We start from the raw sequence: 14721 nt of genomic DNA on the forward strand, positions 1-14721 counted from the left end.
GTGCCCGCAGGGAGCTGTTTAGAAGGATGCAAGAATGATAGGGTGAATTAACCCAGAAAACTCCCATCTTTATTAGGAGCTGTACAGGAACTCCATGCTGGCAGGAGAGGAGCCTCCCTCAGACAGTATCATTTGTCTTCCCAGTGGGTCACAGATTAGGTACACAGAAGGACTTTAGAACTTTGGAACTCGAACAGGACTGCCTAATACTATTGTACCAGTTGAGTACTGCACAAGGGCAACATATCTAAAGGATCACTATATGCAGGAAACAGACACTTTGTGTGTATATATACTATGTGGCTTACTGCAAGACATCAGCCTATGACAGCACTCTTCCAGCAGATGTAAGTGAAGTCATTGCCCTTTGGTGATTCCTGCACAGGGGCATTTTGGACTAGCTGGAACCCAGTTCCGGTGCTGCCCATGGATCTCTTCCACCATTACCTCTGCCCTTGATCAGGGTTTGGGGGGGGTGGTCACACTGGGCACTGCTCAGGGCTTACTCCTAACTCTACACTGAGGGATCACTACTGGTGGGGCACCGGGGACCCTATAGGGTGCCGGAGATCAAACCCAGGTTGGCTGCGTCTGAGGCAAACCCTTGGATATCTTAATCTCTCTGGCTCTGTGGGGTGTTCTGCGTTTGCACCGGAGTGCATGACTGAAAAGGTAGCATTGGCAGGCTGGATCTTTTTGTTCTGCTCTGCCCAGCATGATGGTAAACTTGTCCTTGTCTTTGCCCTTGCCTCCCTGTCCTGTCTTCAATTCCATGGGTGTGGTCTCTCCAAATCTTTAGTCTCTGCCTTTTCATTTCCTCCACATTAAATTGTTAAAGAAAAGACTTCTCCGCTGCTCCCCCATCTTACCCTGGGTGTCTGACCCCTGCCGGGTGCTTGAGGGTTGCTCTTGACTACCCAAAACTTTGAGGTTTGGGCATGTGTACTTCCTGCTCTCCCAGAAAGCCCCAGACGGAAACTATTTCTTAATAAGAGAGTAGAAGGCCCTCACATTCGACCTTGCTCCACTCCTTCCACTTTCACACCCAGGTCACTCACAGGTGACCTTCCCTGTCCTTGCTACCCCTCTCTGCACCAATCTGATCTCACTGAGAAACAGAGAGGGTCCTCTAATAGTGCCATGTCCAACAAGGAGGCCGTGGTCATCGCTTCTCAGTCTTTTGGCTGAGATCAAGGTTGCTTTGTTCAGTGCCTAGTCATCATGATGTAGACGAAGTCAGAAGGAAAGCCCAGCTGCAGCAGAAGGAAGTGGTGTTACTTCTTACATGCTGTTTTGTGTGATTGTTGTGGTTTCCAAATCTATACAGTGAGGCAGGTCTGGTATGGGTTCTCTGGAGGGGGATACACACCCCTTAGGACCCTGGACAAAGCTCTAAGAGAATAAAATGTCCCATTAGAGTCTGTGGCTCAGCAGCAGGGTCACTTTGCCCAGTGCCCGTGAGCCCTCAAGAGGCCAACGGATGCCAGGAGGATGGAGGCAGCTTTGTCTATGGCAGGAATCTGCCTCTGTCCCTCTGTGTAAGTGTGTGTGTGTATGTGTGTGTGTGTGTGTGTGTGATGCCTTCTCAGATACATTCATACCTTGAGTCTTAGGGGGTACCATTTTGCTAGGAGTAGAGGATAACAGGAACCATCCAACCTCCTTGCCCTCTGCCTTGTTCTTGCCTTATTGGACAGTCTGGAGTGTTGCCACAGGGCAGCTGGGTAAGCAGTGCCTGTGCCATGGCATAGCAGTGATGCCATCGAGCACTGCTAGAGGAAATGACACTGGACTCCAAGGGAGGGTCTGCAGGTCCGAACAGGACTTCAATTGTTTCCCCTATTTTTGTGGAGGTACCGTGCTGATTTGCAATGCTGTGATTGATGTTTTCATGCATACATTGTTCTACCTCTCCTTTATCTTCCCCCACCAGAATGCCCACTTTCCCCACTAATGTCCAGGGACCCCTTACCCCTTTCAGGCATACCCCTCCCACTCGCCTTTTTATTTTGCTTTGAATTATCTCCTCTTCCTTCAGTGTGTGTGTGTGTGTGTGTGTGTGTGTGTGTGTGTGTGTGGTTGTGATGTCAAAGGATCACACACCTGCTTGGGTGAGGGTTGGCTTATTTCACTGTGGTGGGGCAGAAATTTGAGGCCTGACAGCGAGGAGGGGGTCCAGCCACAGGAGGGACCAAGGTGGCAGGGCAGCAGTAAGATAGTGCGTGGGAAACTCTTGGTTCTAAGTTTCTTCAAGCTGCTCAGGTTTCCCTTCCTCCTGGCTGCTCTGATGTTTTCACCAGCAGAGTCCAAGCAGCACTGAGCACCCTTCTTGCACCAGAATAACAAGCACAGAGGGGAGATGCTGGGCTGAGTGCGCCAGGCGTTCATTCAGTCATCTTCAGAGTACTCCGTGCTGGTGCTCTGGGCATCTCCAGCCTCCAGAGGAGCAAAAGGCCAGGTGCAGTGAGTCACTGTTCATGAGGAAAGTGCATCTTTGATCCAACAGTGGCGCCTTGAGCATTCTCAGGCTCCAGGCAGGCTTCGTTTTGTTCCTTTTCCTTCTCCTGAGACATTCCTCTTCCTTGTGATTTGCACTTTCAAAGCTTGTCTTTTTAAAATTCATTGTTCAAAATATTGAGAGAAAATCTTTTTAAAACTGCAGATTAGATTTTATAAGGGGAGGCAGGGGGGAATCATTGGCTGTCGCCTCTGTAGATGACCTCATCTCACTGAAGTCTGCTGTCTTTGGTAAATGTTTTATTGAAACACTAATTGTCCAAAAAGACCCTGGAGATGCCCAAACCAGATCCTGCCATTTAATAATGAAGGAAAGAAACAAACAGACACCAATAGTTGTCACAGAACCAGATCCATTCGCTTCCCTTGTAATTGAAGCCCAAATAAGGAAGTGAACATTCTGTGGTTGCAGATTGGGGAGAGTCTGGTCAAGTAAACAACCACCCAGAACTCAGGTGTGTTCCTATGCCGAATTTTGTGCTTTTTTAAGTAGCCAAAGGCGAAACAGCTCCGTGTCATTTTGCCCCCTTCCTTCCCTCTGTTGATGGCTCTGCCATGACGAGGGTGACACACGCACACCTTTGCTGGGCTTCCACACTTGTCCAGATCCCTCTGTATCTGCCTCGCTCAGGCACATGCTAGTTGCGGTACTTCCCACCAGGGGTCGCTGCAGCGCCCACATGCTTTCTGGGTTGGGGGAGGGAGCAAAGGGGCCGCACTCCTGACTTCAGTGCTCTCAGATCACACCTCTTATTTGTGGTTCTTGTGCACACGGGGCTGCAGTGCAGCCAAAAATCCCTCATGGTGCCCAGGACCTCACTGAGTGCAGGCAGCGGCACAGGGATCAAACTCTGGGTCTAAGGCTTGCAAGGCAGCTGCTTTAGCTGCTAAGCTGTGTCGCAACTGCTTGCAATTCCAATTCTTAGACTATATTGCCCTTGTAATTCTGGTTTGTCTAAGAGTTTTTTCCCCTTGGCTCCCCAAAGGGACAAAACCAAAATACAGTATTGAAGCTCATCTTTGAAGACATGGTTAATCAAGAGAGAAGTCAGTGTAGAAGGAGAATTGCCGGGTGTATGTATTTCTAAGTTCAGAAAGAACTTAGGGGGTATAAGAGTGAGACTGGTCCAAACTCATGACTAATAGTGGGACACTTCCCTGGGTGCTCCCCACTTCCACCCCTCTCTTAGCTAAGGGCAGAAAAGAGAAATGCAGAGCCTCACCGGACTGACCCAGTCCATTAGCATTACCTTTTGTATTCAGGGAAGAAGAAAAAAAGATGGGAAATCAGAGGAGTTCTTCATTAGTGTTTTGACAGGCACAGATCTTCCCTTTCAAGAGGTGCCTGGGCCCATCCCTTAAGCATCCTCAGAAAGTGACTTCATGGACCCAGCCACCAACGCTGATCTCTGCTTCTGACCGTTCCCTGTATGGACAGTGTCCACATTGGGGAGGTAAGAAGGCCACAAGAGGATGCAAAGGACTCACTGAAACAACCATTAACTCTGCAGAAAATAGCAGTGATGGGATCAGCCTTAGGGGGCTGTGGGAAGAACTTCATCACTCACTTCCTTGCAACTTGCAGAGCTCTTTCTCCCTACCTGCTGTTTAATGTTTCTCTCAAGAGTCTGGGCATTTTGAAGGGGCATAACTTGAGTTGTAATGACACAGACAGGAGGAAGGTGGCATGGTAGCCCCCTGTTCATTGATGGCAGGATAACACAGCTACATACATTCTGTTTTCCACTTGGTCACCAGGTGGTCAAGAGACCTCAGGACAACAGTTTTCAACCAGGGTCTGTCAATCTGGATAGTAAAACGAGTAACTTCTACACTTGAAAGGGAACATCTCCTTCTAACACAAATGTAGGCAACAAAGTCAAATAGAAAGAACAGCACCCTGAGAAAACACAGCTATTTGCCAATCCCGTGACAGTTTTCCAGTAGCTTCAGATGCCTTGGTCTCTGCCTTGTCCCAGGAGTCGGATGCTCCTACTTATACTGTAACTAACACAGCAGACTGTTACTATGTCCTAATTTGGTTACTTTACAATTATCCCAATATCATTGGCTACCTTTAGAACCCTGTCTTATTTTAATTCTGTAACTTCCAAAAGCTTTTTAAAAAATTGGGGAGATGGACTGGAGCAACAGTATAGTGGGTAGTACATTTGCCTTGCTTATGGCCAATCCAAGCTCGGTCCCTGCCCCCCTTATATAGTCCCCTGAGCACTCCCAGGAGTAATTCAAGGCTGTAGAGCCACAAGTAAGCCCTGGGTGCTGCCCCAAAGCCAAAATCTATAAATGGGTTGGGGGGGGGTTGTGATCACACCTGTTAGTGTTCACTGGCCACTCTTGTCTCTGTATTCAGGGGGGTGATAGGTAGTGATAGGATTCAAATAATTGTCAAGGCTACAGCCATATGCAAGGCAAGTGATTTACCTCTATATTATCTCTCTGACCCTAAATTTTTAAAACATACCAAGAAGTCCATAAACATTAACCAGATTGCCTAAAATGTCCATATTCTTCTCACCCCATCCCTCCCCCCAAAATTAGGAGCGCCTTATAAAACTCTCAGTCTCATTCTGTTATTTTAGGTGACTGTAGTATTGCCCATTGCACAAACATAGCTTCTCTTCCGTGAGGAGTTTATGAGGCTATTCATGGACTGGATTTCACCCTGCCTTCCACATGGTTTCAGTTACCATTTCCCCACTCACGCACTTTAACAAATAAACCTCAAATGCAAGACAATTGCAAAATATGGAATCATTTGATCTCCCATCACTGGGAAAAACTGCCTCTGCTTTCAGCCATCCAAGAGCTGAAAGGACTGTGATCCTCTTTCTCAAGGTTTCTTCTTCAGCTGTTTCCTCTGTGGTTCTCTCACTGCTGGGTCCCGGGGGCACTGGCTGAGAGAGAGGCCACCCAGAGGAAGTGACATTCACATCTGGTGATTTCCCTACGTCACTGAGAAGCTGGGGGTACAGAGAGTTCAGAAGCATTGAGGAAACACACCTTCCAGATTCCCTGTGATTTTAATTTCCCCGTCATTCCTGCCCCAGTGTCCTCTGCACCCGCTACCTGTATGACTTTCCTACAGCTCTAATGAGCCACACTACAGATATTATTTTGTGTTATCTCTGTAGCACATACTAACTGTCTGTCCTTTTGAGTTTCCCCTGGTGCTTGGCAGACAATAGGCCTTCTCTAACTACACGGAGTTGATTGAATACAGTCTACTGGCCATGTTTTGTGAGTATCTTTATGCTAGAAGATTCCCATGCTACATGGTAATTTTTTTATCATGGATATCTTGGTGTAAAACCAACTCGACAATTTCAGAAAAGTTACCATGTGCCAGGTATCAAGTTAGATATTTGAGACAAAGATGAGGGGCCAACGCAATAGTACAGTAGGTAGAGGGCATTGCCTTGCACTGGGTTCAATCCCCGTCATCCCATATGGTCCCCTAGGCACCGTGAGGGGTAATTCCTGAGTGCAGAGCCAGGAGTAACCTCTGAGTGCCACTGGGTGTGACCCAAAAAGCAGAGAGAAAGAAAGGAAGAAAGGAAGAAAAGAAGAAAGAAAGAAAGAAAGAAAGAAAGAAAGAAAGAAAGAAAGAAAGAAAGGAAGGAAGGAAGGAAGGAAGGAAGGAAGGAAGGAAGGAAGGAAGGAAGGAAGGAAGGAAGGAAGGAAGGAAGGAAGGAAGGAAGGAAGACTGGAGCAATAGCACAGCGGATAGGGCATTTGCCTTGCATGCGGCAGACCCAGGTTCAAATCCCAGCATCCCATATGGTCCCCCGAGCACCGCCAGGAGTAATTCCTGAGTGCATGAGCCAGGAGTAACCCCTGTGCATCACCGGGTGTGACCCAAAAACAGAAAGAAAGAAAGAAAGAAAGAAAGAAAGAAAGAAAGAAAGAAAGAAAGAAAGAAAGAAAGAAAGGAAGGAAGGAAGGAAGGAAGGAAGGAAGGAAGGAAGGAAGGAAGGAAGAAAGAAAGAAAGAAAGAAAGAAAGAAAGAAAGAAAGAAAGAAAGAAAGAAAGAAAGAAAGAAAGAAAGAAAGAAAGAAAGAAAGAAAGAAAGAAAGAAAGAAAAGAGACAAAGATGAGACATAATCGATTCCCCTTCCCCACTTCCAGGAATCATAGGTCAGAAGGATACCAAACAAATAAATCTCATGATGGAATATAATGAGAGCAGATAGGGTTATAAACCTAGTATGAGGGTACCAAGGAAAGACTGGTTGTTTCTTGGATTGGAAGGACAGTAAAGCGGGTAGGATACTTGGCTTGCACGCAGCTGACCCAGGTTTGATCTTCTGAACATGAAGGCCCCTGAGCCCCACCCAGGATGATCTCTGAACACAGAGCAGGAGTGAGTCCTGAGCACAGCCAGGTGTGGCCCCCAAGCAAAACCACAGTGGTCAGTTCAGGAGAGTGGGTGTCAGAAGATGCTAGAGTGGAGACTGCAAGGATGAGTAGGACTTGGCCAATGAGAAGAGGGAATTGGAGAGCCCCATGGGATTAGAGGTCACTATCCTCTCAAGACTGCAAGAGCCAACAGAACTCTAGTGTGGTACCTGGGATGCTCGGGAAAGGCCAGCTCCTCCCACAGCATTGGACTCTGGAGCCAATCAGGAGTCAGTCCTGGGTCTTCCTTGTTTCCCTGCTGGGCAATGGATCTAACTGGATCTGAGACCAGACTCTGGTCAATATGGGAAAAAAGAATGTTAGCTCAGGGCCTATCCTTTAGCTGGAGAAAGACAGAGCCTTGTAGAAGACAACTAGCTTTCCCTTTCCTGTCTTGAGAACCGTGATATTTGCAGCTGTGGCAGCTATCTTGTGATAGCAGAAAGATAATCAGAGCCTGGGGGCTCTTTGATAGTAACACTGAATAGCAACCAGTACAGCGGTTGGATTTTGTGTGTGTGAGGAAAAACTTAACCCCTTCTTGTCCATGCTGCAAAGTAGTCTCTCCACAAGCCCCCCCCTCCCTAGTTAGATCCTTCATACCTGATTGACCTAGCTTTCTACACTATTTTTCCACAGATCTCCCCAGTGGGGACCCATGAGCTCAGTTGACTAAATCCCCTATGTTTTACTGGCTGATCATCCCTGTTCTGCACAGCTCTAGGACCAATTTCTCCCCTCCTTCCATCCCTACAATCACTCAAGGGAATCACTTTCATGCTATTCCTTCTCCAAATCATCCAAGGTTGAAACAGAATTGCATACAATCATACAGGCTGACCCCCACCCCCCACCCCCTTTTGTATTTTTCTCTGTGTCTGGACCCCAGCCGGGTTTGGCTGCCTTGCACATCCAAGTCTCTGGTCTGAGTATTCCTGCAGCGTCTCTCTCTCTCTCTCTCTCTTTCTCTCTCTCTCTCTCTCTCTCTCTCTCTCTCTCTCTCTCTTTCTTTCTCTCTCACTCTCTTGCTCTCTCTCCCCCCCTCTTTCCCTGTGTGTATGGGGTTAGGGGTGATGTCTCAGCAACTGGGCTGTCTCATCCACCTGGCTTTGCATCTCTCCGGGGATCTAACAGCAACCTCTTCCCTAAGACAGAGCAGTCAACCCAGGATGAAAGGTTCTGGCATAGCTATCCAGGCCAACAAAGTTAGATGCCCTCTACTGCCCCCAGCCAGGAGGAGGCACAGAGCACAGGGACTTGTGTGCCTGAAGGAAAGACACCTGAAGTGGCAGGCAGGCTCTTCTTAGAAACATGGTGAAGCTCAGTTTCTAAGCACGAACTGAGACTCGCCCTCCCTTGGGACCCTCTGGCTTGCCAGTCTGCCAGAGCCAGTCACCTCCAAGCAGTGCCAACCCTGTGGGGGGGCGGGGGGAGAAGGAGGAGAAGAGTTGAGCTGAGTGGGGCTTGATGAAGCTGTGACATAAAACGATGAAGAGGCAAAGAGGAGTCACCAGCAGATTTTTATACTATTTAATTTTAAGTGTCGTGGTTTATAAAATGGTTAGTGTAGGGTTTCCTGCACACAACATTCCGATGTCATGCAGTTCACCAAGTGTCAGCTTTCCTCCACCATTGTTCTCCCCTCATCCTACAGTTCACCACCCCTACTTCAGAGAGGACTTTCTACTTGAAGACCAATTCTCAGATTTTATTGCCTTTGGTCACTTGCCATTCCTTTACTATGTCTCTTTAAATCTCTCATATGAGAAACACCATTGTATATCTGTCACTCACCCCGCTGACTTCACTCAGCATTATACCCTCTTGCTCCACCGATGCAGCAGCGAATTGTATAATTTCATCATTTCTTATAGTTGAATAGTATTCCATTGTGTGTATATATACCATAGTTTCCTTATCCAGTTATCTGCTTTTGTTCCCAGATTTTGCCTAAGGTGAATAGTGCTACATTGAACATAAGACTATAAATGTCTTTTCTGAATAGAATGTTTGGGTCCTTGGGATAGATATCAAGAAGCAAAATTGATGGGTCATATGCAAGCTTAGTTCTTGTTTTTTTTTTTGAGAAGTGTCCATATTATTTTCCAAAAAGATCAGGCCAGTGAACATTCACACCAGCAGTAGATGAAGGTCTTTTTCCCTCACATCCATGCCAACAGTGATTATTTTGTTCTTTGTGAGGTGTACCAATCAGGAAAGAATATATATATGTATATACATATATACATATAACTTTATACATGTATATATACATATAACTTTTACTAGGGAAGAAAATAAGAGGGTAAGACAGAGATGAGACTGAAGAGAGTGACAGTGAGACTGGGGTCCACAATTAAGTCTCATTAGTCTCACAATTCAGATGTTAAGTGATGAAGGGCTAGACTAAGCAGGAATGAAAAGGAAGAAGGAATCTGGGAGATGAGAAATCTTAGGGACATAAAATCTATGGACTTTTTGGTTAGGTACTAGGTTCTGGTGGACCTCTCTCTCTCTCTCTCTCTTTCTCTCTCACTTCCTCTTTCATGACCACTATATGTCTCATCATCTGAATGTTGGGCTCATTTTCCCATACTTCAGAGAGGCCTTTCTACTTGTAGGCAACAAAGTCACTTAATAGTCCAAGGTTATAGCCCCCCCACGAAGATGTTCTCCCACCATTCACATAACCACTCCCAGAAAAAAAAATTTGATCAGTTTTGCTTGGTCACATGACTTCTAAGATCAAACACGGTGGCTAACTATGGGCAATTTGGATTGTCTACATCTGAGTCATGTTTTCTTTGCATATGGTGGACCCCTGATCCCTGGCACCACATAAGGTCTCCCAAGCATGGCCAGAAATGATCCCTGAGCACTGTCAGGTGTGGCTCAAGCCATCCACCTCTCTGTAAATCATTACCATGATCCACTATCATATTAGCATTTAAAGAGTTAGGTAGAGGAAGGTAGGTAGGTAAGTAGAGCCAGTGAAAGAAATAGCAAGCTTTTATGTCATAGTAGATTATCACCTCTTAGAGACCCAGAGCTGTGTTTTATATTTGTTTCCTTCTTCTGCTTCCCCCTCTCTTGCACTCAAAGCTGTGCCTATAACCAACAAGTGTGTATAGAATAAATTCATAGACACTTAATATAAGAGCATTGTAGCACTGTCATCCCGTTGTTCATCGATTTGCTCGAGCAGGCACCAGTAATGTATCCACTGTGAGACTTGTTACTGTTTTTTGGCATATCGAATATGCCACGGGTCATGGGTAGCTTGCCAGGCTCTGCTGTGCGGGCGGGATACTCTCAGTAGCTTTCCAGGCTCTCCAAGAGGGACGAGGAATCGAACCTGGGTTGGCCACAGCAAGGCAAGCGCCCTACCCACTGTGCTATCGCTCTCGCTCTAGTCCATATAAATCCTACAAATGTAAATTTTATTAAGAATGAAGAGAGTTAATAAAAATTTAAGGGGAGATTATGAATGTGCATATAAGTATGAAAATACATATTCTTTAGTATTATCTTTGGTTTCTGGCAATGCTCAGGGTTACTTCTGCCTCTTGCATACATAATGGTATAATGTATGGTTCTTATATGTCATTGATATTGATTTAAGACCTACAATAAAAATATGAAATTATTTTAAAAAGCAAAGGCTTTTACAAAAACACAAGGAAGATTTTTCAGTAGGTGACCTCTGACACGTTGTTACTGTGTTTATCTTTCTGCTTCTGCATCTGTCTTTCCTTTCCTTGGGGATTTTTCAAAAGACATAGCAAAGACCGGCGCCAAGAAGTCTGATATGGACAAAATATTTTTTTAAATCCACAGTTTAAAGAAACTGGCCAATATCAATTTTTAAAAAAAATTCAAAAACAAAAAACAAAAAAGAAGCTGGCCATCACTAACATAGTTAATAATGGATTTCCCTGAAAAGAGCCCATCTTTTGCATGATTTGGATAAAGGCACCATATCAATTTGGACCAAAACAGTTCAGTTAATAATTTGATTTGGGAGTGTCATGGCAATCAGGCCATGGTGTTTGAAAGAGTGTTCTTTGTGCTAGGGCTGACTGTAATTTCATGCTGCATTTGCAAGCCTGCAGGCAGACACCTTAATTACTATGGATGCCAGCTAGAGAGAGGAGTGCTAATCAAACCTTTATTAATTGGTGACATACTTCCAACTTTGGGGAACAGATGCTCAGGAGGAATGAAACCACAGTAGCACCAACTCCCCTCAGGTAGTGAATGTGTTGGTATCTAATTTTTCTTTATCAAGTACCTTTGATAGCCACTAGGGGGAATCCTGGTGCGCGTTAAAAGATTGGCTTTTTCTATGCATGATGGAATGCTATGCCCAGGAAACTTGCTACTCTGTCGATGGGTGTGTCCTTCACACCAAAAGGACTCAGAATCTGGCGTGCTGTCATATTGTTTTCCAGACATATGAGAGATTATCACTGAAGGTCTGTTAAAAGAAAATCAATTGTTTAAATTATCACTGGATTCAGGAGGGTCCCACTAACCAACCATTTTGGAAGAAAGTTTATATTGTAAACAGACGTTTCTCTCGTAAGAGTGGGTTTTTGTTAGAATGTCTGCTTATTAGGACACAGAGAATGCTGAAAGTGTCCTTTTAGTTTTAAATTGCCTAATTTTAAATACCTGTTAGACACTAGTGTGATCTTAACGCTCAGTGGAGTTCTTAAAGTATTATTGGCACTCAGTTGATAATTATTATAATTATAATAAGCCTGTCTAGCTTAATTACAGTATAAGACTCTTTCCTTCTCAACACAAAGCCATTTTCAAAGAAAGTTTGAAAGGTGCCATAAATTAACAAATAATCCAAAAGCAATTTTCTGACTGGCATTTGGTGGTTGTTTTTGCATATTGTCAATAAAGTTCTTTATGGCTTGATACTTCTTTTCTTCCTGTACATTTTCAGTGTATACAGGAATAGTTAATTCATCACTATCACTATCACTATCATCCCATTGATCCTTGATTTTCTCGAGTAGGCCCAGTAACATCTCCATTCGTCTTAGCCCTGAGATTTTAACAGTCTCTCTTAATTCATCCTTCCCAACAGTGCAGCATTAGAGGTTCTTTTAGGGTCAGCAGAATGAGACCCCTTATTGTTACTATATCTGGCATATGAATATGCAATGGGGAGCTTGCCAGGCTCTCCCATGCAGGCACGAAAACTCTCGGTAGCTTTCCAGGTTCTCCGAGTGGGAGAACTAGGCTGTAAGAGGTCTTCTGGGGGCTTGGTTTTATACTGTCTGGACGTTGGTTGTTGATGGGATTTCACGGTGTCAGGGGCAGTCTGGGTGTGACTGCCTAGCTACTGGAAAATGGGGGATCTGGGCGGAAGAGGCCCAGTCCCGATCTGAGCACGCTTGGTGATCTCAGCCCTGAGTCCCACACACCTGGGTTCCTCTGCCAGTTCCTTCATGCATGAAGCTCATCCTAATGTATGGAGAGGGCCCTTGAGCATGGCTGTGGCTGGGTTCTGGAGGTCTTTGGTTGCCAGGGCTCTGTTTGGGGTGGGGAGGGAAACTCAACCCTAGTCCAAAAGTAGTGAGTTGCAGAAAATTCATAAGTTGAAAAATACACATTTTGTGTATCCTAGATTAAGTCTTTGTATCTAGGGTTGTGTATACCCCAGAGTATGAGCCCTGTCACTTAAGAGTTTCTAATTTTCATATTTCAAGTCATCTGATGTTTGTTGAACACTGAGCCTATGCAAGGCCCAGGATGCTTGGATGAGCAAGGAACCATTAGCCTCACTAACTTCCATGGCTCCTGCCCTCCACACATGCTTAGCACATAGTAGGCCCTCGGGGAGGGTTTATTAAAACAAAGAGCAGGACATGAACCAAAAATTTAAGGCCTATGGGAAATTACAGGATTACTGAGTAAGATACCATTCCTGACCAAAAGCAAATGACAATTGTAGCCGCAGAGCAATATTTGCAACTAATGTGTAATGTATAATGTAAATCACAGGATTTAAATGCTGAGATAGATTGGGAAATCAAGTGCTATTCAAGTTCAGAGGAAAGAGTTCACGTGAATGAATTCAATATGCATGTTCGAGTACACTGCTAGCACGGAGCCTGGCAAGGAGAAGCGGTTGTTACCATTTCTGAGCAAACAAACACTTGCTAGATGCCAGGCACGGTGCTAGTTCTTGGGAGGACCTAAGATGAGTTAGAACATGGCTCCTATTTGTACCTAATTTTATAAGGAAAAACACATCTGGCAGAAAGATTCTAAGATACTTACAAGAAAGATTCCCAGGAGGATGTGACTTTTAAGCTGGGTCTCAAAAGGTTAATAGGAATTTGCAACCAGAGAGGAAGTTTTGGATTAAAAGAATAGCACTTTGAGGCCTGAAAGGGCCTGGCTTAAAGGATATCTCAGGACTAAAGATGGAAAACAGTGTCAAGTATGTACCTCACTCTTAGTATGTGGCCCTATATAAATGGGACTTCCTTAAAAATATTTGTTCGGGTAAGAGCCAAATGATGGGTACTTGTCAAACCCAAGTAAATGTACTTAGTGCTAAACAGTGAATGCTTATTGAAATATTTTCTAAAAATGGGATTTGAGTGGAGGTTGTGGCCTGAATTGTATTTCCCCCTCCTATTACTTCATATGTTGAAACCCTGACCCCCACAATCTCAGACTTGTGGCTGTATTTGAAAGAGGAAGGGAAGTGAGGTCTCTAGGATGAGTCTGAGTCCTTCTCACTCGTCTCCTTGTAAGAAGAGGCCATTTGGACACAGGCATGCAGAGGGAAGACTCGGCAGACTGGGGGACCAGCTCTGCCGACATCCTCCTCTCAGATCTGCAGGCTCCAGACCCATAAGGCCCATAAATTTGCTGCCCTGAAGTCTCCCTGTCTTGGTACCATTCTCTGCAGTCCTTGCAAATTAATGTAAGGGGTTAACAGCGTGAAGGCCCTGAGATCTAATCATGGAAATAATAACAGCGATGCTCTTATGATTTATTGAACATTTCCTGTGTGCAAGGCATTGTGTTAAATGATTTACACATTTTAACTCACTGAATATGCTTGAAAGGCCCCAGGAGATGGAGGCTTGTTTCCAGTCAACACAAAGGATGCTGGGTTGCAGAGTTTCGAGGCTTCCTGGGTATGGATGGCAGTGCTGGGTGTGAAACTGAGGCTGATCTCCGCCCCCACCCCCCGCCCCCCACAATCATCTCAGTCTTGGTGCAAAGATAAAGCATTTCTGCTCTGGGTCTCGTGGCGGGGCGCAGCGCTGGGGAGCAGAAGGCAGCCTGGTTTCAGTTCCTCTCACCACCTTAGGTGGATGCCACTGTGCAGGGCTCAGCCTTGAATGTGGTCTGCTCTCTGGTCCAAACACTCACTATACTGGACTGTCCAGGGGGCCACCCTGCTGGGAGGCGAACAGGTGGGAGTAGAGAGGGACTCGTACATCTAGGGCTGCAGACCTCCCTTGCTCCCCAGCTGACAATAAAGCATGTGAGAGTGCAGGTGCACAAGTTTCAGAGTGAAGTGTAGGCTCCCAGGGCCCCTACACTCACGAAGGGGCTGTGGGATGCTGCCAGTCCTCCAAATTAGCCTCTGAATAGTTGGCTTCCCATCTTCAGTTGACAAGAAGCATGCACCTATCTTATCTCCGCTCCACTTTCCAAGCAAAGAAACTAAAAACTGTGTATCTTGGACTTTGGTTGTATATGAGTGTCTTTCCCCCCAGATGTTCAGCTTCCATGGGATAGGAGAAA

Source organism: Sorex araneus, chromosome 10, assembly GCF_027595985.1.
Source record: "Sorex araneus isolate mSorAra2 chromosome 10, mSorAra2.pri, whole genome shotgun sequence".
NCBI lineage: Eukaryota > Metazoa > Chordata > Mammalia > Eulipotyphla > Soricidae > Sorex > Sorex araneus.